The sequence below is a fragment of the Callorhinus ursinus genome, unplaced genomic scaffold, assembly GCF_003265705.2.
Source record: "Callorhinus ursinus isolate GAN/ISIS: 27379988/994484 unplaced genomic scaffold, GSC_fseal_2.0 scaffold35, whole genome shotgun sequence".
NCBI classification, from domain to species: domain Eukaryota; kingdom Metazoa; phylum Chordata; class Mammalia; order Carnivora; family Otariidae; genus Callorhinus; species Callorhinus ursinus.
Genome location: NW_027397097.1, coordinates 12,714,635 through 12,732,303, shown reverse-complemented (window position 1 = coordinate 12,732,303; position 17,669 = coordinate 12,714,635). Strand labels below are relative to the sequence as shown.

The 17,669-nt window shown below is 43.1% G+C and overlaps 1 long non-coding RNA gene across 2 annotated transcripts in view; it reads left to right on the top strand.

Moving 5' to 3' along the window:
- The first annotated feature begins 7,256 nt into the window (after positions 1 to 7,256).
- LOC141370454 (uncharacterized) overlaps positions 7,257 to 17,669 on the top strand; it is an 80,938-nt gene continuing 70,525 nt past the window's right edge. Inside the window, exons 1-2 of one of the 2 annotated variants that reach the window (XR_012374489.1) lie at positions 7,257 to 7,423; positions 15,261 to 15,407. This is a non-coding gene — a long non-coding RNA (uncharacterized lncRNA). The remainder of the gene's footprint in view (positions 7,424 to 15,260; positions 15,408 to 17,669) is intronic. The other variant, XR_012374488.1, reaches the window with a different exon arrangement.

Sequence of the window (17,669 nt, the reverse complement as noted above, 5' to 3'; positions counted from 1 at the left end):
ACAATGTTATTCATCCTAATTAACTACAGCCACTAAATCTGGCTTCAAGTCCATGGTCCTTTTCCTTAACAATTGGTGGTTTAATTTTGAGTATTTAAAACTCTTCAGAGTATAAAGTTATAGGAATGTATGTCCTGTTTTAAACTTGGGTCAATAAACACATTAAAAATTGGAGTAAATACATGAAAAGCCAACATTTTATGCAAAGAAAGGCTAGCAGTTGCTTAATTTTAAATGCCCTACAATGAAAACATTTGCAAAGAAGCTGGCATTTTGTATTATTTATTTATCTAGCTGTCATTCCTTATATGTTTGGTCAGCAAACAATAAATACTTGCTTGGAGCCAGACTATTTAGATGCTGGAATAAAAACATACATGTACAGGGCACAGCCTGTCTTCTAAAGGAATATAAACCTAGTAGCTGAGGCATTTTTTTAAAAAGTTAATTAAAACAGAGAAGCTTTAAAACAGACAAGTGAGTGCATGAAGAGTGACCTCAACGTTTAGGAGTCAGACATACACCTGCTCAGGATTTGCCCCATTTCTCACACCCTGGGAAGAAACTGTATGGCAAAATTGAGTCTCTTCTCTGCCATTGCTGAATCTGTTAACCCCCATATCTCATCCTGCACTGTAAGCCCCACACAGGTTTTGTTTTTTAAATTGCAATGCAAGTGCCTGGCTTTAAAGTTTTTTAGATTGCCAAGGCAGCCACTTCATAGGCAGCTGTCTCCAATAAACACATTACCAGCTACAGGGACTAGATAAAGAGCTGGCCCCCGCCCCCCCCCCCCCCCGATTTCCCTTGTTTGAGAGACCTCTCCTGGTCTTAGATAACTGACTTTTCCACTGACTGTGTTTCCCTTCTGGAGCTTTAATTTCTGTTCCTACCTTTTAAATGTACCCGTAAAGAGTGATCCTGCAAAACTCCAGGCACTCCACCCTGTCTCCCTCTCTCCCTCCTCACAATGTCCCGCTGTGCCCCCACCACCACCCCCATGTGCTGCACCCTTCAGGATAGGTGAATATTAAACCTTGTCCCTTCAAAGTTTCCTGATGGTTATTATTGAAGGTATCTTGCAATCGTAATAAGAATCACGAGGGCCAGTCCACCCCATCACTGGTTTAGAAAGGGAAATGTCCAAGGAGGTTCTCTCTAAGCCAGGTGAGGAACTTGTTGGAAATACAGTTTTTAGGTGCTCTCCTAGACCTACTCAATCAGAATCTGCATTTTGACCAGATTCCCCAATGATTCCATGCAGGTTAAAGTATAAGACGCACTAGTCTACAAAACTGAATCAACTGTGAAGAAAGGAGCGTTGGGAGAAAAAAATTCATTATAATCAAGAAAGTGAGTTAATAACTACAATGGTAAAAAACAAAACAGAAAGAATAGAGCTATCCCTTGGAATGAGCAAATAGCTTGGTGCCGTCATCCTTAAACATAGGAACCCAGCCAGTCTGTTAGTATTCCAGAGTGGAAGTGGGGGGAGGGGGTCTGCAAAAGTCCTCTATACAAAATACTTGATCCATGTTTAAATCCAGGACTGATCATCTCCACTGCACCGAGAAGGCAATCCTTGGCACACGCCTCTAAGGACCACAAAGTGACATCCAACATCACAAGAACACTGGCTTGAGACCGGCAGACCTGGGTTCAAATTCTGACTTGACTCTTTACTAGCTATGTGACCTTTGACAAAGGCCTTAACGTATCCAAGGGCAAACATTCTCACGGAAACCTGATAATAGCATCTGCTGTGAGAAAACTTAAAAAGAAGTACGTGAATGCATGAGCCATGCCAGGTGATTTCCAGCAAGTGTTAGCTGTCATTATTACATTTAATCACTGATCCTCACGTACCATGAAAGAGACAAGGCCACTGCCCTCCCCATTTTAGAGATGAATAAATTAGGATTTAGGGAAAGGGGGAGTGTCCCCCAAGTTCACATGCTGGCAGCAGACCTGGGTCTCAAGTTCAGGCTTCAGCTTCCCTTGTTCAATGTCCATTATGGCTACTCCAGACAGGCTTTGTGAATGTTAATTAAGGATCTGGTTTGGAGCAGTGATTACCAGGAAAGGGCCAGAAGGCCAGCCTGATGGGAATGCAGATAGTCATCTGCCTCCTAACTGGGTAAACTGTCCCCCTGCCCCAAGTCAGGAATGAGTCACTTTGTCAAAAGCCAAAGATGTTATCAGGAAACCTCTCAGCAAAGATAAATGCAGGAATTAGCTTATCAAAGGACCTGACCAGAACTGAAGGACAAAAAGCAAGAAAAGGAAAGCTTCTAAGAGGGGATGAACTAGGAAAACCTGGGTGGCTTAATCCCATCTGCCCCTGGGATCCCAGGGTTCTGGGATCAGCCCCGTGTTGGGCTGCCTGCTCAGCAGGGAGCCTGCTTCTCCCTCTCCTCCTGCCCCTCCCACCCCATACTCTCTCACTCACACTCTCAAATAATTAAAAAAACTTAAAAAGAAATGGATGAACTTTTTTTTTTAATCTTCAAGTGAAGCTACAGAGCACTGTATCTGGCCTTAGGCTCTGAGAAGGAGGAGGAGGGAGGAGGAGGAGGGAGAAGGGAGAGGGGTGGAGAGAGGAAGAGAAGGGAAAGAAGCTATCAAGAACTCTCCCTGTGCTGGGCACAGAACCTCAGATGTATTATTTTATTTCATCACTGCCACAGCTTTGTGACAAAGGCATTATCTACCCCCATACAATAAATAAACAGGCTTGAAGAATTAAAGGAACATACCCAGTTATGACATAAGAGACAAAAAATGATGCCTGTTTATCAGGAATGTTTTCCCACCATGGCATATGTTGCAATACCAGTCACTTTTATTTATTTTTAAGATTTTTCTATTTATTTGGACAGAGTACAAGCAGAGGGAGCTGCAGAGGGAGAAGCAGGCTCCCCGCCAAACAGGGAGCCCGACTCAGGGCTTGATCCCAGGACCCTGGGATCATGACCTGAGCCGAAGGCAGCCACCCAACCAACCGAGCCACCCAGGTGCCCAATACCAGTCACTTTTAAATAAACTCTATTTTTTAAATTTTTTAAAAAAATTTTATTTGCCTGAGAGTGAGCACACTGGAGAGCAAGAGAGCACAAGCAGGGGGAGCGGCAGGCAGGGGAAGAAGCAAACTCCCTGCTGAGCAGGGAGCCTGATGCAGGACTCAATCATGACCTGAGCCACCCAGGCACCCCCAATAAACTACTTTAGAATAGTTTTAGGGGCACCCCTGGGTGGCTCAGTCAGCTGGGCATCTGACTCTTAATTTCAGCTCAAATCAGGATCTCAGGGTCGTGAGATCAAGCCCTGCATCAGGCTCCACGCTCTGTGGAGTGAGTCTGCTTGAGATTCTTTCCCTCTGCCCCTCCTCTTTCTCTCTCTCCCCTTCTCTCTCTCTCTCTCTCTCAATCTCTCGCAAATAAATCCTTAAAACAAAAAAGAATAGATTTATAGGGAAAGTACAAAAATAGTAGAGGATTCCTATATATCCACCAACCAGTTTCTTCTATTAACTAGTCCAGATTAATTGGAACAATGTTTATAATTTCATACTTTATTCAGATTTCCTTAGTTTTTACCTATTTCTCCTCCTGGATTCCAATTAGGATACCATATTACACTTAGTCATCATGTCTCCTCAGTCCTCTTGGCCGTGACGGTTTCTCAGACTTCCCTTGTTTTTGATGACCTTGACAGTTTAGGGGAGTACTGGTCAGGTATTTTCTAGAATGTTCCTCACTTAGGATCAGTTTTCCCTCACTTGGATGAAGTTTGCTCATGATTAGACTGGGGTCATGTGTTTGGGGAAGAAAAACCACAGAGCTCAAGTGCCATTCTCATCATATCAAGGGTACATGACTTAATCACGGTTGATGTTAACCATGTTCATCTGGCTGAGGTACTCTTTTTCAAGTTTTTCTCTGTAAGGTTATCTTTACCCCCCTGTTCACACTGGATTCTTTGGAAGAAGTCCCTGTGCATAGTCCACCCTTAATGAATAGGAGTTATGTTTCAAGTCCTTGAGGGCAAAGCAGCATGGGCGATTTGTCTCTTCTTTTCCATTTATTCATTCAATAATTTGTTTACATCAGCAGGGATTTATGAATATTTTATAATTTGGGTTATAATTCAATACTTCTTTATTTTGTTACTTCAATGTTTCAGCTTTGGCTATTGAGAGCTCTTTTGTTTGGCTCCTGTGTTCCTTTGACATATCCCCATTGCTGTGGATTTTGTTGTTGTTTTTGAGCTCTTCTTACTTTCTGGCTCTATAAGAGGCTCAGGCTCATTTTGTATGTTTTCTGCCTGAATACGAAAATGAGCTGTTTTTCCAAGGCACCCTGGTTCCTTTTATTGGAGAATAATATTAGAAACTGAGATCTTGGAGCTAAATGTGCTCACAGCTACTAGGGTGTCATTTCTCAGGCTGGCAGAGCAAGGGAATAAATGTGTATATATTGTATATATACACATACCTACAATATTTCTAAATGTAACCATCTGTAGCTATATTAAGCTAAGCATGAGTTCATACTGATGTCTCCATTCTTACCCATTACCACATGCATTATTCCAGCCTTCTCCCCTTGCTTGTCTATAAACTCCTGCTCCAACAGTGAGAAACCTAATGCCAGGCATTTTTCATCTCTTTATTTCATTCTGACTAGCTGATCCAGGGTGATACCCTATGCTCAGGAAAGTCCTAAAGAACCTTCTAATCTCTCACATTGTGGCTTTTTATTGGTCACTTGATTATCTCAGGCTCCTGCTACTTCTTTCCAAACTTGATGATAAACATCTAGGATTTCTCGCATCCAAAGCACGGAAAAATAGAGAGTAACCAATTTAAAGGGCAACAAATCCAGCCTCATATGAGAGAGGTCATTTTCAGGCAAAAATCTGAGGGTTCAAGTTCTTTATTACCATTTAAATGGATTCATTCTGAACCTTCAACCTACCTTGTATCCTAATCATGTTTAGGTGAGCTCAAAGACAGTGATTTATCCAATGATCTAGCATTGTTACATCTCTTGCCTCTACTTCCCACAATCTCCACAGATAGCACCTGGGTTCTGGGGTACTTGCATTCACTTGATGGCATCATGAAGAGGAGTTAGCTTCTGCTCACCAAACCTGACCTGAGTCTCCTGTTCCCACTCACTGCCAAGGTGATGGTCCCATCTAGCTCTCTTTATTCTCTGGCTCAACTCCCTTTTGGATAATTCTTAGAAAGGCCTTGGCAAAAAGGAGAGATGAAATTATCCACAAGCAAATTGTGAAGTGTGTATCATGCTGCTTGTATAAATTAGGGTTCTTTAGTCAAAGGTATAAGAGAAAATATTTGGAAAATATTAATGTAGCTTTATATCCCCATAACCTGATCCTCTCCTTAGCCAAGTTACTCACCTTTCTTGGCAGAAGGTGGGGAATGGGGTTGACAGAAGGGAAATTGGATTCTTAAGGAAGGAATACAAAGAAAGGTGGCAATCAGTTACTGACATTTTAAAACAAGGCAAAATGGGTTTAAAAGTCAACATTTCTTTTGTTCTCATTTTATATACCGGCCTGAAATAGAATTTTTTCCCATGGCATAAATAAGAGGGCCTTAAAACTAGAGGCATTGGGGTGCCTGGGTGGCTCAGTCAGTTAAGCATCCCACTCTTGATTTCAGCTCAGGTCATGATCTCAAGGTCATGAGATCAAGCTCCACATCAGGCTCCGTGCTGAGGGCAGAGTCTGCTTAAGATTCTCTCTCTCCCTCTCTCTGTCCCCACCCCCACTCATGCTCTCTCTCTCTCTCTCTCTCTCTCTCTCTCTTTCAATCAAGAAATGGTCTAATCTGTTTCACAGAGGAATAATGTATTTAAAAAAACTAGAAACAGAAAAGAAAGTATACAAAATAGAAGCAAAAGGGAAACCCACCCCTTAAAATCCAAGGCTACTGAAGACAGAAGGTGGGCTGGAAGCAGAGAGAAGAGACGGTCGAAGGGGTGGACAGACCATGCTCTGTTCCTCTCCCTTGGCTGAAACCCTGGCAAGTTGAAGAGAACAATTAGGACACTAATTGCCCCACTCCCTATTTGGAATCCCAGGAGGAGGTCACTTGGTGGGCCAGGCACCCTGATATAGCCATAAGAACTTGGGGATCGGCCACATCAAAGTAAAGCTCAAGGTAAAGCATGATCAGAAAGGCTCAAGCAAAGCTCATCACTCCTAGGAGGTCTTCTCTTTCTATGGACGTTCCCTCCCAAAGAGAACGTCTTCCATATTGGAAGCCAGGAGCTCCCACTGAGCCCTAAGAAGGAGAAGCAGAGGTAACTGAGTCTGAGAGCCAGCTTTCCAACCCTGAGACCTGTGGTGAGGAGGTGACTCAGTAAAGAAGGATGGGCCCTGCCCCACACCCCAGCCCAGTGCAGCCAGAAGCCAACGGAGGATATGCAGAGGTTCAGTGGATGTTTTAGAGGAGAGATTGGCAGCCAAGAAGTACTGCAGCCTCTGCCAAGCCTAAAGAAACCAGATTGCAAGTCACACAAGCTTTGACTTCAGACACAAGTGCCCTCAGGGCAAGCGTCCCTATTGTGGACAAGGAACATTGTCATGCAAACCAGAGAGGTCAGAAGATATCACATAAACCCAAAGAACCCTTTCCTTCCTACTGCCAAGAGGACACAGCCACAGACTCTCTCCCATTCACCTGTGACCCATAAGCTCCAACCAAATTAATCAAGAAGTGTTCTGGAAGTCCGAGGGCAGCTCAGGGAAGTGAAGGAGGAGCTGCAGCAGGAGCCTGGGATGGGAGTGGCGAGCCGACTCCAGCTGGTGGGAATTGAAGAGGGGCAGGCCCTCAAGGAATGAGGGCTACTCTTCCTAGACCCCAAAGGAAGGGAGCTCAAGAGGCCACACAGCAGGTTTTCACAGCTTTCCTCTCAGGAAATGGGAGGCCTGGTCCAAAAGCAACCGTTCATTCATTCAATAAATATTTATTGAGCTGAGTGGAAAGAAACTGGACTACCAAATTCAATCAGTCATGGCCCCTAACCTCAAGAGCTTACAATCCAGAGGGAAGGGCCAGTGGGCAAAGCTGTGTCACCTGCCTGGAGGGCGGAGCATCGTGCTGCGAGCAGAACAGCAGCTGCTGTGAGAATGAGGAAAGAACAATGAATTCTCATTGGCGGCCTTGGGAAAGCCTGACGTTTGAGCTGTGCCTTGGAAGCATGCTAGTGGAAGAGAAAGGAAGGAGGATACCGGAAAAGGTGGGGAAGCATGAAGAGAAGCACGGAGGAGGGAAAGAGAGTGCAGTGTTAGGGAAATGCCAGGAGCCAGGCTTGGCTGCTATGCAGAACATTTGGTGAAAAGTTGAAGAAGTTGGAAAGAAAGGCCAGAAAGAGAACGTCTTACATGCAAGGTGAGTGAGTGTGGCTTTCACCCATGGGCAATGGGGAGCTACTTGGGTCTTTTAAGACCAGATTTGTATTTTGGACTGTTCACTCTGGTGGCAGTGTGGTGAATGAATTTGGGAAGAAGGAGATGGGAGCCTCTAATCACCATCTTTGGTGAAAAGCACAAAGGACGAAAAGGGCAATGGAATGTCAGAGCCGTTGGAGGGATTTTCCTCAGAAAAGGGCATTAGCAAGTGTCCTCCACCCTCTGCAAGTCTGTTGAAGGGCAGCTCATCAACAGACACAGGATCTCTCTGTTTGCCTTTTCATGGGCTGTAGTATTGTCATTACAGCCTGACTCTCCCTCACCAGTCTGTCCCCCTCTTGCTGGCTCATACCAATATGCAGACGTGCTGGTATCTTTCATCTCTCAAAATATCTTTTTATTTAAGCATTTTAATTCCAATTTAGTCAACATACAGTGCTGCAGTAGTTTCAGATGTACAATATAGTATTTCCATTCTATAACTGTAGAATTGTACAATATAGTGACTCAACAATTCTAAAACTATTCTTGATGCCATAGTCTCTGTCCCGCTTCCTTAACAGGAGCTTCTGTCCTCAGGTTTTTCTCACAGTTGTGATGCGGCCCCTGGAGTTCCCTCCATCTTGTCTGCCATCTAAGCAGAAGATGGGGGAGAGCGAGCTGGGTCAGTCCCTTTACAAGAGCTTTTCTATACATAGTCCACTGCCTGCCCCTCGTCAGGTCCTCAGTAACTAAATGTTGGTGGAGTGAATGGTTGGAACAAAAAGGTAAACATACAACATCACATTTCATTTCTCTCCAAACCTTGTAATTTAGGTATTTTTAATCCCCGTTTTAGAGATGAGCAAACTAAGGATCAGAGACTTGAGGCAACTTGTGTAAGTAGAGGAGCTGGTATTCACAGCCATGTCGGCCTGTTCTCTCCCTCCACACCAGGCGGCTTCCACATCTCCCCAGGGCATCGGTCACCCCAGTGGGTCATTTTTGCGCTTTATAGTTGACCAGACAGTGAAGAAAACAATACTTGTTGCTTAATATGAGGCAAAGAATTGAAAAGTCATCCCAGAATTCATTTTTTTTTTTTTAAGATTTTTATTTATTTGACAGAGAGAGACAGTGAGAGCAGGAACACAGGGGGAGTGGGAGAGGGAGAAGCAGGCTTCCCGCTGAGCAGGGAGCCCGATGTGGGACTCGATCCCAGGACCCTGGGATCATGACCTGAGCCGAAGGCAGATGCTTAACGACTGAGCCACCCAGGCGCCCGAATTCATTTCTTACCACAGCTAATTGGAACTCATTAAAAAACCTGATTTTGAAGGCAGGAAGAAATCATTTTAATTAGCAGTGAGATAGACTTTTCCTCAGGAACAAGTCCAGAATCTCAATTAGTGCTGAAGGAAGCTTTAATTAGCAAGAAAATGGCTGTTTCCAATGGAGGATAGAGAATATATTGAAGCTGGTCAGGGTCCTTCACAACTTCTGAAGACATTCTACATCTCCTGAAGATTGTGATTATCTGTGGTAACCAGTTTAACCATAAATATTCCCTGTTACGTTTTTATCCACTTCTTTCATATTGATCTGTGTAAGAAGGTCAGGAAGGGCAAAGTTAGGCTAGAAAGCAATAATTATACACCTCCCTTTACTTTCACGCTTGCTACCAATTTTATATCCTCGGCACTTCGATTAGTGTGTAATAACTAAGAAGTCTTACTGTTAAGAAACCTTTCTAAATTGTGTTTAATCCAGATATCCCGAACTTCCTTGACCATGGAACTCTTGCTCATAATATGTGTGGTAGCTGGTCTCCAAACTTGGCCACCAACACTTCCTCCTTTCCTGTATGCACATGCTGCCCTCACCGCGCCCCCATCAACAGATTGTCTATTTCCTATCCCCTTGAGTCTAAGCGGCCCTTGTGATTTACTTTGTTGAATGGAATGTGGCAAGAGTGATTGTGGTGTCAGTTCTGGGGCTAGCCCTTGAGAGGCCTGACAGATTCTGCTCCCCGGGAAACTGGCAATATAAAGAAGTCCATCTACATGACTGGAGAGAGAGAGATCCAGGTAGGGGTCCAGTTGGGAAACGACGTTCCCAACCAAGATCTAGCTACTTGGGCCAGATTCCGCTCTCCTGATTCCCTGCCCAGTGCTCTGCCTACAACACATGGTACTACTGATCTGCTTGTCAAAGAACTTGCTGATCTCATGGGTGGTTTAATTCAACACACTGGGGTTTTAAGTCTTTGGTGCTTCTTAGTAACTTGAATCGTGTTCAGTCTAGACTCATATTTGCAGTTTTATTTACTTGTCTAACTTTTCCCATTAAGTCTCTCCTTATTCCTATGGTTTATATAGAAGCCCCCTCCTCTGCATGGTAACATTTAAACAGTAGTAAAGAACTCACCTTCTGTTTTAATCACTCAGAGTTTAAGTCTCAACCCCACTTACTGGTCTAGACAACTTACTGGCTTAGAAAAGTTCATTCAGCTCTCTAGCATTATTTATAGTGACCCCTAAGGAGGCCCTGGCCCAGAGAAAAACCCTTTCCAGCTTTGATGTTCTAAAATTTTAAGACCTCCTCCTTCCCCCAAAAACTCCCTGCCAAAGGGGCCACAGCTTCCAAGAAGCTCCCAGCCCTCCATGGGCTGCACAGGACTCTCCCCAGTGAGGTAACCCCAGTGTGCACAGACTGTGGAAGGGCAGCCTGCAGATTTCCGGGTATAAATGCGTGTGATCAGTCTGCCATTTGGATCCAATGCTCTTTATACCAGAGTTGATCTTTAAGGATAAGTAAGTACTCTCCAAGTAAAGGGGATTTGGAGGACAGTATCTCAAGGGTATGAAGTAAGTAAAATCTCTGGTTGCTCAGTGTCCAGAGAGCAGGTTAAAAAAAAAAAAATCCACTAACAACCACAGTCTCTTAAAATAACCTTTATAAATGAAAGTTCCCAATTGGTATCCCAATACCTACATTTTTTTTAGAAAGTAATAAGATTTTTTTTTTTTTTCCATCCTGTAGGACTCAAATGCCAGAGTGAAGTACTCTCTAACATTTCTGGTTTGGTATTTGTTTTCAGGGTCGTTTGCCTTTCTTGTTTGAAAGATGTTTTTCTGACTAAACTTGATAGTCCTTTTTTCTGCAATTTCAAAATAACCTGCTAACCTCCATAGGCTTGGTTATTAACTTTCCATTACTATCACCCTAAACTCCATCAGTAGCTTCAACCCACTGTGCTTAAACCTATGAAAACTCCCACCTCACTGCCTTTGCCCATACCACACCCTCCAGCATTTGGTTTCTTTTCTACCCCTCCTCAATCTCTGTACAAGTCCCACGTATCCTTTTTTCTTCCACGTCAACTCTGAATACTCTTAAACCACTTTAAAACATTCTGCCTTGTACTGCTATCCTGATGAAGACCACCAACTTTGTAGTTAGCCTGGGTTTGTATTTCAGGTGCATTTTTTTTTTTTTAAGTAGGTTCCAAGCCCAGCATGGAGTCCAATTCAGGGCTCAAACTCAGGACAGGGAGCTCAAGACCTGAGCCGAGATCAAGAGTCAGACACTCAACCAACTGCGTCACCCAGGCACTCCTCGGTTCCAGAATTTATTACATATGTAACATAGGGCAAGTTACTTAATCTCTCTAAACCTCAAGTTCCTCATTTCTGAAATACAGGTAATAGCACCTGACTCACAAAAATTATTGTATAATAGATTAAATAAGAAAGTGATCACAAGTGAATGAATCAGGGTCCCAGCAGCAACCACACCGTACAAGTATATTAAGATAAGTCTGGGAGGGGTGCCTGGATGGTGCAGTGGGTTAAGCATCCAACTCCTAGTTTTGGCTCAGGTTCATGAGATCAAGCCCTGAGTCAGGCTCCACGCTCAGCCTGCAGTCTGCTTCAGGCTCTCTCTCCCACTCTCTCTCTCCCCCTCCCTCCCTCCTTCTCTCTCTAAAAGAAATAAACCTTTAAAAAAAATAATTCTGGGAGATGAGGGCAGAGCAGGGAGTAGTATGTTGGTGCCAGCTCATAAGCAGTAAAAGTTGCATTTTTCAGGAACTTTTTGCAAGTCAGTTGTTAAACGTGGCCATTATTAACAAAATTGTATAAATTTAAATAAATTATATTTAGAACAAAGGTAATAAATACTTAAAGTCCATCACTTCCTAATTATGTTATTTTATCATAAATACTCTTGCAGATATTTAACATCTATTATATCTGTGTGGTAGGAATATTATATAATGTATGCTATGGTGGATCTTTTCCCAACTTCAGGCCCAATGACATCCCATGTGTACTCTGAAATCAGCCCTGGTGGGAATATTTACACCATGGAAATTGGCAGATGCTACAAATTGGCGCTTTCTCCCCCTACTTCCCCTGCCCCAGAGACCTGGTTGTTAAAATATTTACCAGCAGGAGCATGTGTAGGGAACTCATAAGGAGTCTTTACCCAATAGCCACTATCACCACTAGACCCAAAAAGACAATGAGAATAAGCATTTACCCAGATTCTGGAAAAAGGAAGTTGTGAAGAGAGGTGCACTTCAACAGGTACTATGACCTCTTTGGTTAGGGAATACCACCAACCCGAAGTGATACTGGAAGAAGAGAGCCAGAGGCGTAAATCTCTGGCCTCACTCTCCTCCTCCCTTCTGCTTCACTCTCCCACCTCCTTCCAATGAGGGCCAACCAGATCTCAGGTGGCAAAGGAGCCCAAATAGGTTAGTCTCCTGGAGCAGAGAGTGGGGTAGAGGAGAGACTAGGTTAAATGGAAGAACAAATGGGGAATATCCTATCTGGTAAAACAGTGCTGTATCTGGTACATAACAGAGGCTCAGTTAATATTCTCTATTATTGTTAGTTCAACTCAATAAAACTTAAGTGTTATGCTGAATATCCTTCCCTCAAGGAGTCCAGAGTCCAGTGGAGAGCTATATAAATAATTTGCACATCAATGTGCAGTGTACTATTATTAATGGAGGCAGATAGTCTGGCTCTCCCTCTAGATGACAAACCCCGGAGAGCCGAAACTGTGATCAATAATCAATAAATATCTGTTGAATGGATGTATTCTCATTTCCCTTACATGCCCAGTACAATTATAGAATTTTTAAAAAGGAAGAAGGTAAGAAGGGAGCTCATAATTTCTGAGTGCCTCTGTGTACCAAGCACTCTCCATAGATTATTTCATCACCAAAATAAAAGAATGTAAAACAGTATGTTAAAATCGAAGTTTTGACTGAGGAGCCAAGATGATAAATATCAGATACAAAATAGTGCTAGACCCACCATGAGGAGGAAGTTTCAAAATTGGCGGCCAAGTAATGGTTAGACAACTCGTTCATATCAAATACCAGGTTGTTGAAGGAGAGGCAAGATTTTGAATACTGATTTTGTGAGGATCTTGAAGTCAATGGCGTGCTGGGAGCCCCCTCCATGGGGACATAGAGGGAATGTTCTTGCTCTCTCAACTCGAGCTTAATAAGGAGTGCTTAAGGATGTAGTCATACCTCCTAAGCTTTCACCTCTGGAGTTTGGAAACCACAGGGATTTGGCATTTGAGTCCCACCCAGGGAATCAAGCAGCCAAGAGAAATGGACTAATAGACTCCTTCAGTAGCAGAGCTGGTAAAGCTGGAGCTTTTAAGATCAGATCCAATTCTCTTGAGATTTTTGATGAGTGTGGAGTTCCTATGTACCAGGTGGCAACCATATAGAAGATGCCACTGGGGAGGCATTCACATGTGGAGGTTCTCAACAAGGAGACCATCCTAGTGGGTACGAAGGGCCCCACGAACTTGTCTGTTGGAGTATACCACTAAAGAATCAGAAGCTGCGGTTGCAGACAGAGTCTGAGAAACAGGGCTGCACAGGAGAGCCTTCAAAGATACCCACGAAATGGCCACAAGAGAAAGAATCAGTAATCACACCCTGGCAACTCAGAGATGCCAAAGAAACAGCGGTACCCACCATGTTCCCTTTTCCTATTATCCCCTCTCCTGCTGCATCTGACCCAGGAGGGGACCAAAATAGATGCCAGAGGAAAAGGGAAATGGTGAAGAGAAATAGAAAGGCCAGTGGGGTGCCTGGAGGCTCAGTCAGTTAAGCGTCTGCCTTCAGGTCAGGTCATGATCCCAGGGTCCTGGCACGGAGCCCCGTGTCTCACCGCTCCCTGCTCAGCAGGAATTCTGCCCCTCCCTCTGCCCGTTCCCCAACTCATGCGCATGCGCTCTCTCACTCTCTCCCTCAAATCTAAGAAAAAGAAAAAAAAAACAGGCCAAACAGCTACCTCAACTTCAGACTGATTGCAAGTAGAGGAGAAGATTTAACTTAAGTTCATGGAATAGATTATTATCTAGGACTGGTCCTTTTTAATTACCAAATAGAGATTGTGTTTTTTGGCTTAAAGTGAACTTCAGACTTTCTATTGTCTAAAACTAAGCATAACATTTATAAAATCTGAGCAGATTTCATCCAGCAGAAAGCTAAGCATATCATCTACTGAATAAATTTTAAAGGAACCATGGAAAACAAAATTAAGTTATATCTGATTATATGCCACATGTCATGTTTGCTGGATTTAAGGATTATGGGAGGTATAACTATCCCCATTTAAAAGTAAGCAAAGGAAAGCTCAAACAAGGTAAGAGCCCAAATCAGACAACCTGTAAGTGGTAGGACCAGAATTCAAAACAATTCTGACCCAAAAGTCATTGTTCCTTGCTTCTACATTAATTATCTTGCCTCCTGATCCTGGAATGTTAAGAGCTGTAAATGATGATTATTTCAGATTAGCTAACCTTACTTTCTCATGTTAAATAATGAAAAGTTTGTATTAATGCTTATTATATAACTGGCATAGTGCTAAACATTTCATATGTATTTTCTCCTTTAATCCTTACAACATCACACCCCCCCCTGAAATACAGGCGATCTCTAATATGCAAATGAGGAAATTGAGATCCAGAACAGTTAAGTATTCTCAAGTTCATACAGCTAGTAAGTGGCAGAATGAAGATTTGAACCCTGGTTATCTGACTCCACACCCCATAGCCACTATGCTCTAAGAGACAGAAAGAGAAATTAACTCTTTCTAAGATTATACCAGAAATGAACCAAATAGAACCTGGGTCTTCTAACTCTTAAGCCATCACTACTTCCACTACAAAACCTACAAGAGAATAGAAGAAGGGAATTATAAACAACTATTAATGCATGCTGGTGCATGGTCTGACAGCAATGGGAAATTTTCTCTCATGGATGTTTGAACAATGGAACAAAACAATTATCAAGATGATAAAATGAGATGAGATAGGAATTTGGCCCCAGCTTTTTAAGCATGTGAATAGGCCAAACTTGCATATTAATGTTACACTGACAATTTTATTACCTTTCTTCTGGGGTACCTGAGAGTATCAAAGTAGCCAGCCTCAAACCTCACCTGCTTTTGGACCCTTCTTATCTGACTGGTTATGGACTTCTTTGCCACTCCTTATTTGCTTCTGTGATATTTATAAAATTTCATGGTTCACTTCTAGCAAAATGTTGTGAAGAAACAGTCCATGCTACTAAAAGTAATTTCAAAATAACTCAAGTCTTTTCCTTGTAAATCTCAAACTCCATGAAAGGAACACAAAGTCAGAGCCTTTCTTAAATCCCCTTTCATTCTCTCCTACCCTACCCATTCTCTCCTACTCCCGTCTGGCAGCTGATCCTTCTATGTCTTGTAACATTTCCCTCCAGTTCCAATTGGCCTCCTTGCCACATACTTCTTATGACTCTCTCTTCCCTTTTCCTCCAGATTCGCCATTGAAAAGGGCAAGTAGAACCTGCTCAAGGGGGAGGTGACCAACTGGGAGCTCTCATACTCTCATAGATAATCTCATCACAGGAAGTGATGGAGTGACCAGAGCTCCTACCCAGTTTGGCCAATAGGTGAAGGCAGCAGGTATGTTGAATAGCAGTTCTTAGCAGATACTGTTAAATAGGAATGCTTATGTTTCCCTTGGAGTTGCCTAGTTGAGAGACTACAGACTCATGTTGCACATCAGGAGAGAGTCTCCAAGAAGGTGAAGGGAGGGCAGGCGGGTGGGGGTGTGGAGTCAGGGAGGCTGAAGTCAGGCCTGGCTACCAGCAGAGCCAAGCAGGATTACTACTCTGGTGTGTCTGTTGTGTTAAACCTTTAGCCTCCTTTCCCCCCTTCTGAGAACAAAGAGGTTCGAATTTCATTTCTGAAAACATAATAGGGGAGAACTAACAGGTCTAGTCAGGGAACGGAGAATAAATCTTTTGAACAGTGGCCCTCCAAATGTTGGATGCAAAATTACATATACAGCCACTCAAAATGGTGTTTTTGACCAGCATTGAGCAACATGGGGAAATGCTCACAACAAAATGATCAGGATACAAATTGTGTAGAATGTTACAGTACAGTCCTACTTGCTTAAAGAGCATGTACCTGGGAAAAAAAATTAGTCATGTTTATCTCTGGAGCTAAATGATTTATTTTTATTCCTCCTTGCATTTCCTTACATATTATTACTTTAAGTAAAAGATTTACAAATTAAGAAAAATAAGTACAACATAACCCAGAGAGTGAGCTGGTGTCTGGTGGCCCACAGGAGCTCAAGGACCTCACCATTCAGACTCACCTATGCCCTCAACTGCTCCCCAGGCTCCTGAAGCTTCACCACGGGGTCCTCACCAGCTCACCCTATTCCCATCCTCTGTTACGACCAGCACTTGTTCCCACAGTCCTAACTCTGCCAACACTCTGACTTCCAAGGAAGATTCAGACATTGGGGGTGGTTGTAACACGCAGCAGCTATGCAGAGGGCAAGGCAAGGGTAGGGAGGAAAAGCAAGTGACTGTACTTGTTTTATGTAACAAATGATGTTCTAGGTCACACCTGCCTCTGTAAGGAGGTAGAGCACAGCATCTGGAGAAGCCTCCTCAGACATACACTCAAGGGCATCTCTGCGCAAAGCTAAATCCGGCTGCTGCATCTCCGTGGAAACAAATATAGTCTTTATCTTAAAGTCTCTTTTTAATGAAGGGCAATTTGTGGGCAACATGATCATCTTCAATATGCCCATAAAAGTTTTCAGAAAACAAGGCTGGCGCCAGGAGAACTTGGGGACTCTAGTTTGGAGGCTTAGGGCCTGATTTTCTCAGCTCACTAGATAGCCCTCTCTCTCGTATGAACTCAAACAAATAAGCTCATAAGAGACTGATGGGTGACAAGAAAGCCAACTCATTGATTGTAAGTTAAAATAACATTAAATATAGAGTTATGACCATATAACCCAGCAATTCCACTTCTAGGTATATGCCCAAGACAATTGAAAACACGTGTCCACACTAAAACATGTACATGAATGTTTATAGAAGCATTATTCACCATAGTCCAAAAGGAAAAACAAATCAACTGATGAATGGATTAATAAATGTGATCTATCTATACGATGGAATATTAGGTGATAAAAAGGAATGAAGTGCTGATTTTATGCTACAACATGGATAAACGTCAAAAAATTTATTCTAAGTAAAAGAAGCCAGACACAAAAGGTCACATTAAATGATTCCATTTATGTGAAATGTCCAGAATGGGCAGATTCACAGAGACAGAAAGGAGATTCGTGGTTGTCGGGGGCTGGAAGGAGGGAAAAATTGGGAATGACCTGTAACAGGTGCAGCCTTGCTTTGTGGGTTGGTAGAAATGTTGTAGAATTGGATAGTAGTGATGAAAATGATGGCTGCATAGGGCGCCTGGGTGGTTCTGTCAGTTAAATGTCTCCCTTTGGCTCAGGTCATGATCCCAGGGTCCTGGAATTGAGACCAGCCCCTCGGTCTCCCTGCTCAACAGGGACCCTGCTTCTCCCTCTCCCCTCTGCTCCTGCCCCCTGCTCATGCTATCTCTCTCTCTCAAATAAATAAAATCTTAAAAAGAAAATGATGTCCACTTAGAGGACAAGATCATCAGACTAGCTCACTCCCCAGGCCCACAAATGTGAACTGAATCATAATGAGAATATGTGATAAGCATGGATTTTGAGCAAGACAGTATTTGGTTTAAATACTTTGTAGTAACTGATCTGATCTCTGGGTGTGGTCCTGCCTACCACTCAGATAGAGCTACTTTGTGGGTACAAAGGTGCCCAAGGCTCACGCCCCCAGCCATCTTGATAGATACCAGCTTGAACCGAAGGAT